The sequence below is a fragment of the Anomaloglossus baeobatrachus genome, chromosome 6 (assembly GCF_048569485.1).
Source record: "Anomaloglossus baeobatrachus isolate aAnoBae1 chromosome 6, aAnoBae1.hap1, whole genome shotgun sequence".
NCBI classification, from domain to species: domain Eukaryota; kingdom Metazoa; phylum Chordata; class Amphibia; order Anura; family Aromobatidae; genus Anomaloglossus; species Anomaloglossus baeobatrachus.
In genome coordinates this window covers 472753470-472765625 of record NC_134358.1, presented here as the reverse complement: position 1 = coordinate 472765625, position 12156 = coordinate 472753470, and positions in this window count along the sequence as shown.

The following is a 12156-nucleotide window of genomic DNA, read 5'->3' as shown; positions in this document are numbered from 1 at the left end:
CCGAGTGTCCAATCCTCGTGTGGCCTCAGCCTAAAAATAAAAATCCCTGAGTTGCTGTTTTTTATTCATTCTGTATCCCAAAAAGCAGAATAGTAAGCGATCAAAAAATCAACTTATGCCTCAAAAACAAGCCCTTAAAGGTCTCTGTTAACAGAAAAATAAAAAAATACTATAGCCTTCAAAACATGGTGATAAAAAACCCTTTATTTTGGTAAAAAGCATATTAGTTTAAAATTTTGTGACACACGTGTGGTGTCAAAATGTTTAATGCATCTCTAGATGAATTAGTTAAGGGGTGCAGTTTCTAAATGGAGTCACTTGTGGGGGATCTGCTGTTCTGGCACCTCAGGGGCTTTGCCAATTTGACATAGCACCAACAAACTATTCGACCCAACTCTGCACTATACAATGTGGCACTCCTTCCCTTTTCAGCTTTGCACTGTATCTCAAGAGTATTTACTGATTATATGTAGGCTATTGGTGTACTCAGGAAAACTTATACTGTCTGCTCCCTTTTATTCTTATTAGCCCTTATAAAAATTAAAAACTTGGGGCTATAACAACACTCTTCAAATGTGACATGGTATCCATTATTTACTCTAGCCAAAATTGAACAACCAAAATTCAAATAGCTTCCTTCTGAACATTGCTGTGTACTCAAACGGTAATATTCCACTACATACGTGGTATCAGTGTTCTCGGGAGAAATTGCACAACAAACTCTTTTGGTCTATTTTCTATTGCTACCCTTGTGAAACTGAGAAATTTAGAGTTTAAATATTTTTGTGAGAAAAATGTATTTTTTCAATTTTACGGTTCAGCATTATAAAATCCTGTGAACCACCTCTGAGTTCAATGTGCTCACTAAATATTTAGATAAATTCCTTGAGTGGTGTAGCTTCCAAAATGGGGTCAATTGTGGGGGTATACACTGCTTAGACACATCAAGGGCTCTGCAAATACAACATACTGTCTGCTATCTATTCCAGTCAATTTTGCGCTTCAAAAGTGAAATTGCACTCCTTTCCTTGTGAGCCCTGCTATGCACCCAAACAGTAGTTTTCCACCACATATGGGATATTGGTCTGCTCAAGAGAATTTTCACAACACATTTTACTGTCTATTTTGTCCTGTTACTTTTGTGAAAATGAAAAATTTGGGGTTAATACAACATTTTTGTGGAAAAAATGTATTTATTAATTTTCAATGTTCTAAGATTCTCTGATACATCTTTAGATTCAAGGTGCTCAACACACCTTTAGATAAATTCCTTGAGAGGTGCAGTTTCTAAATATGGAGGTTTTCCACTGTTTAGGTATAACACACATGACATCTGTTATCTGTTCCAACCAATCTTGCACTCAAAAGTCAAATGTTGCTCAAAATGAACAAGGCCTGGATTGGCCCAGACATCTCATCCCCAGCAGATGACAGCATCAGAACATAAAGCCAATTCAAATAATTCCTCTGCTCTGGTGTATTTCCATGCACCCCATCCCTCCCAAAAAAGGGTATACGATTCATGGTTTCTTCTTTTTCTTGTTCTCTTTCTCCTCAGTCATAATTTTTAGAAGGCAATCAGGCTGCCCTCACTTATATGTTTTAGAGGGCCATAAGGAAGCCCTCATTCATTACGTTCCGTGGGCCGTCAGGCCGCCCTCAATCCTAATTTTTGTTGCATACAAAGTTGAGCTAAATCTAAGGATCACAGACTGCATTCATTACCCCCTCCCTAATTAAGTTGATTACATGTTTTGGTTTTTTTTTAGTGCCACTGGGGTCATAATAACTGAAAATGCTAACGATGCAGCTTATTGCGGACCATAGTTTTAGCAGAATTTCCCCTACTTCCTGCACAATTTCCTGCACCCCCTCCTCCTATATGTTCGAATTGTCATCTCCGAGAAAGTCATCTATGATAGTCACAAGCTGGAAGCACTGCAGCACTGCCTCAGCAAAGCAGCAACAGACTCTGCTTAAACTAATTTGTTTAGGTAACAAGCAGCACACCATCACAAAATTGTTGAAAGGTATAACAGAACAGACAGATCTGTAGCTCTCTTTGATGAACCTACAACCAGGCATGGTTGTGTGTGATAAAAAGCCTACAACCTACAATAGCCCTCAGTCCAGTAGACCACTGCGCAACCAGCTCTGTCCTCACCTATTGTACCATCACCCATTCCCTGTAGACTGTGAGCCCTCGCGGGCAGGGTCCTCTCTCCTCTTATACCAGTCTGTTTTGTACTGTTAATGATTGTTGTATGTATACACTCTTTCACTTGTAAAGCGCCATGGAATAAATGGTGCTATAATAATAAATAATAATAATAATAGCTGTAACCTGGTGAGAGCTCTGAAGCTTCACAGGTTTGCACATATACTATGTCTGGGACAGGTGCTCAACTTAGTGGATCAGCGGTTCTGAAAAACTACCCAGATTTGCCTGAGCTATTTGTGTCGGTACGCCATGTATGCGCCCATTTCCACATGTCAGCTATAGCTTCCATCGGTCTGGCAGTGATACAGTGGTGCTTGCAAGTGCCACCTCACCAACTGATGCGGGACATGATCACGAGCTGCAACTCAACATTACATATGTTTGCAAGGTAATGTGAGCAGCAGAGGACAGTAGTTGAATACCACCTACAACATGTCCATCGGTGCGTCGGTGCCGAAAAGTGGACATGGATGTCTGACATCTGTGAGGTTCTACAACACTGAGAAATCAACCAAGATCATGAGCTTCGATGATGCCATAATCAGCGTAACCAACCCACTTCTGTGTCTACTCAAATGCTCACTGCTCACAATTAAAGAGAAAGCTTCGCATTTGGACCATGTGGAGATGGGAAAAGAAAGTACATAGGGTGCTACGTGTTTGCATATCCTGACTGCTTGCCCTGGAAATGTTGCCAATTGGGAGTTTGGACACTGACACTGTACACAACATCATGGCGGCAGCCTTTCTGCTGTACTCGGTCCCCATCTGCCACTATATTTCCTGGTGTGTCATCCCTGCACATGTCCCATAACATCACCCATGCCCTGAATAATACAGTTAGGTTTCAGCAGCATTATACTAATAGTAGCAATACAAAAAGAAAATTGATCAGCTACTCCCAAGTAGAGATGAGCCACCCCCCTAGAGTTCGAGTTTGGTTCGGTTCGTCGAACGGAGGACAAGTTCGTCGAACATTTGACGAACTATCTCGGACCCCAATGAAAACAATGGCAGGCAAACACAAACACATAAAAACACATTATACATGTACACATATAGGTAATAAACATTGCCATTACACTTACAGGTCCACGCAACGCGTCCTGCACTCTGTCTCCCGCCGCTTTTCCTTCCGATAATCGCTGTGTCCTCCCTGTAACCAGCAGTGATGATAGGACCTATCGTGATGTCAAAATAGCATGTGACCAGTCACGTGTCTATTATCTCATTGGCTACAGACTGGCCACATGGCTAGTCGTCATGCTAGGTCCTGTCAGTGCATCTCTCCAGTACGCGGTGATCGTTCCAGCATCTCCGTGTACCGGCGAAATGCTCTGGCACATGGTCGGCTTCCCTGTTCCTGCATGTGGGCGCTCTTTACAGAGTCAGGCCACATTCAGGTGTACCTACCCATGCTCGGCAGCCAAGCCGCTCGGGTCCGGACCTTCAGTGGGTGGCTCGAGGGTCTCCGGACCTGGGGGTCCTGCGGTCATGTCAATCAAAAAGGGGTGGTCGGTTTGGGGACGTAGGTGTACGGCCGGAGCCGTGTTAAGTTCGTTACGCCACCCACGGGATGTGGTGAAGGTGGACACCACCGCTAAAGTTACGGGGCACCCGGGGGAGATGTTGCGCAGCAAGTTGTTAACCCCTCCGTGGGCAGGGATGGTGGCCCCGAGACCCGTTAGGAGAGTGTTTGGCGGTGCAGGGAGATGGGCGGCCGGAGGGCACTGATGTACTCACTATTAGTAAACACACGAGTCTCTGGTAAACCAAGGTGATGGTGGTCGGTGCCCGCAGCCGGCTGCAGTCTGGTCCCCCACCCGGTTGGTGGTCTATGTCTTTCTCTTGCATCTGTTTGTGATGGTGGACTACCTGCGCTTGCAACTTCAGGAGTCTGCTCCTGGCTTGTGGTTGCCTGAGGAGACCTTTTGCCCGCAGACGCTGGCCCGTGGGATCTCTGTGCCATGGCGGTGGCTTTCTATCCCTCTCGTTGGGTCGTTGCCTTCAGTCGGGACTTTGGGTGGGACAGGACCGCTAGTCCTGGCAGCAATTAGTTAATTAGCTAGCCCCCAGTAGCTTCTGGACCTAGCTTCAGGGTCTGAGTACCCCCTTTGTGCTCCGGTTTCAGAGTCGGTTCCCTGGGTCGTACCGGCGGGCCACTACCCTGTCCCGGCTCCTGCAGACGGAGACCGCCGTCTGCCTCCTAGCCAGCAGTACAAGGGCTCCTACTCTGACACCGGTTCAGTTTGGGTCTTTCCTCTGCTGGAGCTGCACACAGCTCCGGCCCACACACCTCTCCACTTGACCTCTAGACGTGAACTCTAGAACAGAGCTCCTACTGACTGAACTTTTCCACCCCAGGCTGTCTGAGACTCCTCGGTGGGCGTCTTCCAACCGCCTGGTTCCGCCCCCTGGTGTGTCCATCAAGCACTGAGGGAGGTGACTAGGGTTTTATGTGTTTGGCTGCTGTCACCTGTTAGGGAACGGTGTAATGCGGAGCCCTATCTGTGACTACCTGGCCAGGCCAGGGCGTCACACTCCCCTTTGGTTAACCACAGACCGTCCGCGGGCTGTCCAACCACCACCGGTTTATTTTTGCTTTCACTGAAAGAGATAAGAACATATGTACAATTATAATAACTTTGATACAATCAAGCATATTTGTGGATTTCTTCCCTTGTGGGAGGCAGGTTACTTAAACATTGCAATAAAAAAACATTTTTTTTAACCGGGAACAGGACGGGACCGGGTCCTTTTCACTTTTGCCCACCCATGCAAACCTAGCCCTGATCCTGCCTCTAAAAACCAGGTCAGCACCCCTTTTCCCCAGTCCAGAAAACGGGTTCGGGTCCGGGTGTTGCCCACATGGGCCGGGTAATAAGTTCCTTACCCGGCAGTCTCTCTTAGAGGCCCCACTTCCATGGGACCCCTGACCTGGAGGGTAGTCACCGGTCTCACTAGTGACAGGACCTCGGCCTACAATTTCCCGCAGGCCCTTCCTCCAACCAGCCTCTCCGGAGACTGCAGGACTATGAAAAGGGTGGTCAGGGACTATTTAGAACACGGGACTTCGCTGCCGGCACAGCTTCCTTGGGCAACTGTCCCACAGTCCACTACAGGGCAGCATGGGTCCCCAATGCCACCATCACTCACGGGCGACACTGTCCATAAAGACCCTGCCCTCACTGCCTGCAGTGCGGGTACGGTCGCTCCTCCAAGCCGAGTTTACAAACGGGGACTGTCCTCACTCCACTTAACTCCTTGTCGTCCTCCACCAGGGGCTCCGACACCTGATGGAGCCCTCTGCGGCTCCGAACGCAGTGGCGTTCAACAAGTCGGACAAGGTCCTCCTCCTTCCACCCCATGGGCTGGATGGAGTTTCCCGGGGAACTTGGAGACGTTCAACAAAGTTTGGGAGTATTACTGGAGCGGGTTCTTTAAAACTTTTCAACTTATAACACTGATGAACTTGGGATTAACTTACAGGTGCGGCTACCATTGCAGAGGACCGTACTGCCCCATCCTCGGCCGGTACACCGGGCTCCCCTTCCAGGTGCAATACATCCCTGGGCTCTGGACCTCCAACGGGAACGGTGGCGGTGGTAGTGTAGACTGCACCGCTTCCTCCAGGAGCTGCGCTATACAGGCCTCGCTTGTTACGGTGCTGGCAGGCTCCAGCTCCCAGCTGATGAGGGACGACATGGGGGTCTGCGTAGCTTTATCCTGGCGCAGCACGGCTGAGGCAGCCCTCTGTTCACGGACCCACACCACGGCAACCATCCTCCAGACCTCTGCTTTCCAGTCGAGCACCTGCTGCAGCATTTGGGCTCTCACCCAGATGCAGAATCGGGCCAGCTCCTGCTCCAGCCAGGCAGCGGTCCCTGCCGGTGCCGGTAGCCGATTCGAGCTCCGCTCCTCCGCATCAAAGGCCACTCCGCCTCTACTACTTCGGAGCCCCGCCACTCCGCCATCAGGGTTCGGTGCGGATATCTTCCCGCTTTTCCCCCTTGTTTTCTTAGCGGCACTCCTCTAGCCGGCCGGTAATTTTCGTTTTGCGACTTCCGGCTCTGCTTTACAGCCGTGTTCAGAGGGGGCGGGGCTTCAGTTCTGGCGATCTTTTCCCGGGGAAGAAGACTCTGGCTGGAATATTCGCGCCAAAAGATGGCGGCAAGATGGTGGATTTTGAAAACTTTGCAACGGATCACCGCTGACTTCACTTCAAGGCGCACTTCCACAAGGTAAGTATCTTGTTCGTGAAGCCAGAAATTGAGGTGTACCGCCCCGTGCTCAGCTGCCGAGCCACTCGGGTCCGGACCTTCAGTGGGTGGCTCGAGGGTCTCCGTACCCGGGGGTCCTGCGGTCATGTCAATCAAAAAGGGGTTTGCAGTTTGGGGACGTAGGTGTACGGCCGGAGCCGTGTTAAGTTCGTGACGCCCCCCACGGGATGTGGTGGTGAAGGTGGACACCACTGCTGCAGTTACGGGGCACCCGGGGGAGATGTTGCGCAGCAAGTTGTTAACCCCTCCGTGGGCAGGGATGGTGGCCCCGAGACCCGTTAGGAGAGTGTTTGGCGGTGCAGGGAGATGGGCAGCAGGAGGGCACTGATGTACTCACTATTAGTAAACACACGAGTCTCTGGTAAACCAAGGTGATGGTGGTCGGTGCCCGCAGCCGGCTGCAGTCTGGTCCCCCACCCGGTTGGTGGTCTATGTCTTTCTCTTGCATCTGTTTGTGATGGTGGACTACCTGCACTTGCAACTTCAGGAGTCCGCTCCCGGCTTGTGGTTGCCTGAGCAGCCCTTTTGCCCGCAGATGCTGTCCCGTGGGACCTCTGTATCGTGGCGGTGGCTTTCTATCCCCCTCGTGGGCTGTTGCCTTCAGTCAGGACTTTGGGTGGGACAAGACCTCTAGTCCTGGCCGCAATCAGTTAATTAGCTAGCCCCCAGTAGCTTCTGGACCTAGCTTCAGTGTCTGAGTTCCCCCCATTTGTGCTCCGGTTTCCGAGTCGGCTCCCCGGGTTGGTACCGGCGGGCCACTACCCTGTCCCGGTCCACCTCGGTTCCACCGAGCTGTCTTCACGGCACCTGCAGACGGAGACCACCGTCTTCCTCCTAGCCAGCAGTACCAGGGCTCCTAACCCGGCACCGGTTCAGTTTGGGTCTTTCCTCTGCTGGAGCTGCACACAGCTCCAGCTCACACACCTCTCCACTTGACCTCTAGACGTGAACTCTAGAACAGAACTCCTACTGACTGAACTTTCCCGCCCCAGGCTGTCTGAGACTCCTTGGTGGGCGTCTTCCAATTGCCTGGTTCCGCCCCCTGGTGTGTCCATCAAGCACTGAGGGAGGTGACTAGGGTTTTATGTGTTTGGCTGCTGTCACCTGTTAGGAAACGGTGTAATGCGGGGCCCTATCTGTGACTACCTGGCCCGGAAGCCCACAGCCTCTGCTCACTCACTGAGTGATTGTAACGCCTGCTTGGACCAACAGACTCAGGGGGGATGTAATGGACAGACTAGAGGGAAGCCACTCACCAAGCAGGACCCCCAGAACCCTGAAACCCTTTAACCCCTATACAGGGATTTGGAATTACACAGGGCCCTGGAGATCACTACCTGTGGAAGGCTGCAGTCCGATGAGAGTAGTCGTCAGGCAGGGTCAAACCAGGAATAGCAGAACAGGGACAGAATCGGCAGACAAGGACGTAATCAGAAAACGGAGCAGAGGTCAAATCCGGATTGGGCAGCGAGGTACAAAAGCAGCAGGCAGAAGGGTAGCCAGAAAACACGCAGAAGTCAGCACACAGAAATCACAAAACAGAATAGGGCGGACATATCAGAACTATCTCTGGCAGTGGTCATGTGACAGGAGGGGGAATAAGAAGGGTGTGGTGTCTTCCCATTGGCTGTAGCTGAACGCTGGCAACTTCAGCTGGAAGACACACGCCACCCACAGTAAGCCAGCGGTACTGCAGATCCCAAGATAACCCAGCCCAGTGGATGATCGGAGCCTGCGCCCACCGGTGCCTCTGGCATCGACTCCTCTCCCATCACCTGCACCATCCACGGCAGGAACACGGCGTCGCCTGGCGATCAGAGCAGAAGTCGCTGGAGCAGACTCCGGCGATGACGTAACAGTGATTAGACTGCACAGGGCAGCAGCATTCTTCCTCCCATGCAGTGCTGTCTGATGTAGCAGAGCTGCATGGATTGAAGGAGAAAGAAGACAGAAGACCAAGAAGACCAGGAGCGTAGAGGGCTGACAGGGAGTAATAAACATCGAGTCTCTAAGTGTGTCTGTGTATTCATTTCTATTAAAGTATTTTTTCTCTGTGTGGTGTCTTTTTTTAACCCTTTATTGGAGATTCTTAATGGCGCTGTATCCAACTCTTCCAGCTGCCATGGTGACAGATGGCTCGCTGGGTAATAATGGGGTTAGGGCTAGCTGTATATTATCATCTGGCCCTAAGCCCGAAATTCATGGTGTCACGCCAATATTAGACATGACCACCATGAATTTCTAGTACAGATTAAAAAAAACACAACACAGAAAAATATTTTTATTAGAAATAAAACACAACACAATTAGTGACTCCATCTTTATTGAAATAGAGAACCCCCCTCCGCAGTAATCCTGGGTCAAGGATCCCACGCCGTCCAATCCGGATCAAATATCATCTGATCGGTTTGCTGGAAGGCAAAGCGATCAGATGATGTGTCAGGTTCAAGGGCCTCAATCACATGACACAGCAGCTGATTGTATAAACAGCTTTTATACAATCAGCTGATGCATCAGTGTAAAAAAAAAAAATACACACTTTTGTGCAGACTCCTGTCCGACAGCATCAGCTGATAGTTTAGCCAGCTGGGCAGTAAAAAGCTGGCTTCACCGCTCGACTTATAGTGTCAGCTGATTCTGTCAGGTGACCGCATCAGTTGATCATCGCCAGGTCTGAGAGAGAAAGAAAGAGAGAGAGAAAGTAGAGAGAGAGAAGAGAGAGAGGAGAGAGAAGAGAGAGAGAAGAGAGAGGAGAGAGAAGAGAGGAGAGAGAGAAAAGAGAGAGAGGAGAAAGATAAGAGAGAGGAGAGAGAAGAGAGAGAGAAGAGAGAGAGAAGAGAGAGAAGAGAGGAAAGAGAGGCAAAAAGAGAAAAAGAGAGACTGAGAAAAAGAAAAAGAGAAAAAGAGAGAGAGAAAAAGAGAGAGAGAAAGAGAGAAAAAGAGAGAGAGGAGAGAGAGAGAGGGAGAGAAAGAGAGAAAAAGAGACAGAAAGAGAGAGAGAGAGAGTGAGAGAAAAAGAGAGAGAGGGAGAGAGAGAGAACGAGAGGAGAGAGCAATGCAGCCTCATTCCGTGAATTGCTCTGATTTTAGAGGTGTGTCCCGCGGCTCACAGCTGATGTCCGGCTCCTCCCCTCAGTGCATAATTAAATTAAATTCTAATTATAAATAAATAATCATTATAATTTAAAATAAATTAAATTCTTTATCGAGACGGCTGGGACTTGAACTTGTGAACTAACTCTCCTTAGGCAGGATCTTTACCTCTATACTGCAGTAGAGAATCTAGAAGCAGATTGTTCAGCTGCAAGGATGGATGGATGGGCGGATGGATGGATGGATGGATGGATGGATGGACGGACGGACGGACGGACGGACGGACGGACGGACGGACGGACGGACGGACGGACGGACGGACGGGCGGACGGACGGACGGACGGACGGACGGACGGACGGGCGGACGGACGGACGGACGGACGGGCGGACGGACGGGCGGATGGATGGATGAGCGGATGGATGGATGGGCGGATGGACGGGCAAACACCAGCAGTACCGCACTCATCACCGCACACACGCAGGCACTACAACCCCCATCATCCTCCCCTCAGTGCATAATTAAATTAAATTATAATTATAAATAAATAATAATTATAATTTAAAATTAAAAATGAATTAAATTCTTTACCGGAGCGGCTGGGACTTGAAGGCGAGAGCTCTAACTATTGAGCCACTGTCTCTAATGCGAAACATAGGCAGATTTGGTAATCTTGACGTCTGCATTGCAGACTGAAGTCTCAGGTGACAGCGCGGCTCACTTCAGGTGCTACGTGGAGAGGACACAAAGCGCTCCCTGCATCTTTATGTAGCAGAGCTAACAGTGTCATGTGGATTACTTCGGACTGTTGTTTGGGGATTAATAAAGAGGTAAATGAGGGTTTTTTTGTCTTTTATTTCAAATAAAGGATTTTTCGCTGTGTGTGTTTATTTACTTTCACTTACAGTTTAATCATCGAAGGTGTCTCGGGGAGATGCCTGCCATGATTAACTCCTTATTACCCCGATTGCCACCGCACCAGGGAAATTCGGGATGAGCTAGATAGAGTCCCGGGACTGTCACATCTAATGGATGCGGCAATTCTGGGCGGCTGCCAGCTGATATTGTTGGGGTGGTGGGCTCCCCATAACGTGGCGCTCCCCATCCTGACAATACCAGCCTCCAGCTATGTGGCTTTATCCTGGCTGGTATCAAATATGGGGGGAACCGCATTTTTTTTTTTTTATTATTATTTATTTATTTATTTATTTTACTGCACGATATAGACCCGCCCGCCGGCGGCAGTGATTGGTTGCAGTGAGACAGCTGTCACTCATCGTGGGGGCATGTCTTACTGCAGCCAATCATGGGCACCGGTGGGCAAGGAATAACTGATTGAATAATGAATCGGCAGCCATTTTCAAAAGAGGAAAAGCTGCCGGAGCTTTGTGACAGCCGTGCAGCGAGGCGCCCATGATCGGTGAGTAGGAAACAGAGAGGGATGGTGCTGGGGACGCAGGACGCATGCAGATACGCAACGTGCACACATACTTACTGTGAAAAGCCACGTTTTTGGTGATCGAACCGTTCTTGAACGTAACTCGAACTGCCGAACTTTTAGCAAATTGTTCGAGTTCGTCGAACGACTCAAACACCCCCCAAAATCACTCGAACATGAAATTGGCGAACCGTTCGACTCGAACATCGCTCATCTCTACTCCCCAGTTTGCTAACATGAATTTCTTATATGCATGCGGTGCAGGGAGATCCAGGCTAGTCCCTGGCTACCAATAGTAGGACTCTGAATCAATAGTCCCTGGCTATATGCCTCTAATTCAAAACTATCCCTGCTTCAGCAGCTATCCCTACACTGAATGCAGATAACAGTGCTATTAATAGGGAATAGAATAGATGTAGGCCTGAAAAGGACTTTTAGTTTTAGGTTGCAACAGGAAGGACAGTAAGGCAATAAGCCCTGCCTATATGCCTCTAATGCTAAACTCTCCCTTCTCCAGCAACTCTCCAAACACTAAATGCAACTAACATCAGGATTAATAGGTAATAGAATACAATAGATGTAACGCTGATAAGGACTTTTCGTTTTAGGTTGCAGAAGCAAGGACTGTAATGCTATAATCCCTGCCTAGATGCCTCTCATACAGTATCTCTTCTCCAGCCTCTTTCTCTACACTAAATGCAGCTAAGAGCAAAACAGAATACATTTTTTACTTTGCAACAGCAAGGACTGTAAGGAAGTAATCCTTGCCTAGATGCCTCTAATACACTATCCCTTCTCAAGATGCTTGCCCTACATTATTAGTGAATTAAATACATTTTTTATGTTGCAGCAGCAAGGACTGTAATGCAAGAATCCATGCCTGCATGCCTCTAAAACACTATTTCTTCTCCAGCAGCTCACCCTACCCTAAATTCAGCTGATTGGTATTATTGGAGAATAGAACATAGTTATTATTTAGCAACAGCAAGGTCTGTAAAGCTAGAATCCCTGCCTAGATGTCTGTAATACATTATACCTTCTCCAGCAGCTCAACCTACAGTAATTGCAGCAAAGAGTGGTATTATTAAACCATAGAACACATTTCAATTAGCCCTAAAAATGACTT